Below are 2700 nucleotides of genomic sequence, written 5' to 3' on the forward strand. Positions count from 1 at the left end.
TCATTTTTTACGGTTTTATCCCTAAATTTTTTTCCGGGATCAATTTTCCCGCCCGCCGGAATTTTTCCAGCGCTGGGAATTCCCGGAATTCCCAGATTTTTTTTTATTTTTAGGGAATTTTTTCCGCTCTTAGAAAATTTTCAGCTTTAAGAAGTTTTTAGTTGTTTTTTTTTTTTCCGGGAATTCCCGGGAAAGAAAAAATCTGGGAATGGCAGGATTTTAGATTTTAGGGAGAAATGGGAATTCCTGGAAAAATCCGGGAAAAAATCCGGGAAAAAACGGGAAAAAAATTTAAAAAAATTGAAAAAAAATCTGATTTTTTTCCCCCAAATCCCGGAAAAAATCCTGGAATTTTTCCACGGGGAATTCCCGAAAAAATTTAGGGAATAGGGGGGGGTGGGTTTGATTTCCGAGGGGGGTTTTTTATAGGATTGTGATTCCCGAGGTTTTTTGGGGGGGCGGGAAAACGAGGAATAAAAAGGTTTTTTTGATACGAAAATCGGATTTTTTTGGTGCTTTTTTTTATTGGGAATTTTGGGAAAAATTTCTTGGGATGGGGGCGGGAAAAGGGAGGGGATTAAAAATGGGAATAAAAATAAAATAAATATTTCTTATGTTTTATTTGATTTTAGTTGGATTTCAAAATTTTATTTTTTTTTTAAATTTCCTTTTAATTCTGTTAAAATTTCATTTTATTTTATTTTTTATTTTATTTTATTTTTTATTTTATTTTATTTTATTTTATTTTCTTAAAATTTCTTTTTTATTTCATTTTAATTTCATTTTTCCAGACTTATTTCATTTTTAATTCTATTTTAATTTGATTTCCTTTGAATTTCATAAATTTAATTTTCAAATTTCATTTTAAATTTTTTTTTAATTTCATTTTTTATTTAATTTTTTTATTTTTATTTCATTTCATTTTTAAATTTTATTTCGTTTTTTCAACTTTATTTCATTTTTTTCATTCCATTTTTATTTTATTGCATTTTAATTTGATGAATTTATTTTTATTTTTTAAATTTCATTTTTTTTATTTTTTTATTTCATTTTATTTTTATTTCCTTTTATTTCGATTTCATTTTCCTTTAATTTTATTTCACCTTTTAATTGTCTTTATTTCATTTTATTTCATTTTAATTAATTTAATTTTCAAATGTAATTTTCAAAATTTCATTTTATTTAATTTTATTTTTTAAATTTCTTTTTATTTCTTTTTTATTTCATTTTTATTTTATTTTTCAAATTTATTTCATTTTTTAATTCTAATTTTTGTTTTCTTTTATTTCATTATTTTTATTTTTAAAAGTTCATTTTATTTTAATTTCATTTTACTTTTATTTCCCTTTATTTCTCTTTAATTTTATTTTGATTTTTTATTTTATTCTTAAAATTTATTTCATTTTTTAATTTTATTTTTTATTTCATTTCATTTTTATTTTATTTCATTTTTATTTCACTGTGATCTCATTTTATTTTGATTTTTTATTTTTTTTAAATTTATTTTATTTAATTTTTATTTCCTTTTTTTAATAAATAAAAGTAAAAAAAAGAAATTAAAAATAAATCAGAAAACGTGAAATAAAAAATAAATAAAAATTATTAAAAAAACCTGAAGTTAAAAAAATTAAATTAAAACTAAATTTAAAAAAGGTAAAAAATAAATAAATAAAAAAGGTATAAAAATAAATTAAAAATAAATTAAAGAAACACAAATTAAAAATAAAAAATAAATAAAAAGTAAATGAAAAAACACAAATTAAAAATAAAAAATAAATTAAAAAAAAATTAAATAAAATACGAATTAAAAAAAAGAAATTTAAAATAAATTTAAAATGAATAAAAGTAAAAAAAAATATAAATTAAAAATAAATAACCGTAAAAAATAAATTAAAAATAAATAAAAGATAAATTAAAAATAAATAAAAGATAAATTAAAAATAAATTAAAAAAACAAATGAAAGTTAAAAAATAAATTAAAAATAAATAAAAGTAAAAAATAAAATAAATATAAATAAAAGTAAAAAAAAATAAAGATAAATTAAATTTAAAAAAATTAAAAAAATTAAAAAGAAATAAAAGTAAAAAAATAAAAAGAAATAAAAGTAAAAAATGAAAATAAATAAAAGTAAAAAAAGAAATTAAAAAGAAATAAAAATTAAAAAATAAATTAAAAAAAATTAAAAAAAAACAAATAAAAGTTAAAAAAATAAATTAAAAATAAATTAAAAAAAATAAAAATATATAAAAGTAACAAAACAGAAATTAAAAAAATTAAAAGTAAAAAACAAATTAAAAATAAATTAAAGAGAAATAAAAGTTAAAAAATTAAAATAAATAAAAGTAAAAAAATAAAAAGTAAAAAAGAAATTAAAAATAAATAAATAAACAAATAAAAGTTAAAAAATAAACTAAAAATAAAAGTAAAAAATAAATTAAAAATAAAATTAAAATATAAATTAAAAATAAAATTAAAAAATAAATTAAAAAGAAATTAAAAAAGAAATTAAAAACAAAATTAAAAAAGAAATTAAAAATAAATAAAACTTTAAAATAAATCACCCGAAAATTCCCAAATCCAACCCCCAAATTCCCCCTTCCCCCCAAATCCCAAAATTCCACACCAGAATTCCAACTTTTTTTTTTTCCAAACATTTTTATTTCTTTTCTCTTTTCCAGCAAAAAAAAAAAACACTTTTC

The sequence above is a fragment of the Lepidothrix coronata genome, unplaced genomic scaffold (genome assembly GCF_001604755.1).
Source record: "Lepidothrix coronata isolate B3197 unplaced genomic scaffold, Lepidothrix_coronata-1.0 Scaffold489, whole genome shotgun sequence".
In the NCBI taxonomy this organism is placed as follows: domain Eukaryota; kingdom Metazoa; phylum Chordata; class Aves; order Passeriformes; family Pipridae; genus Lepidothrix; species Lepidothrix coronata.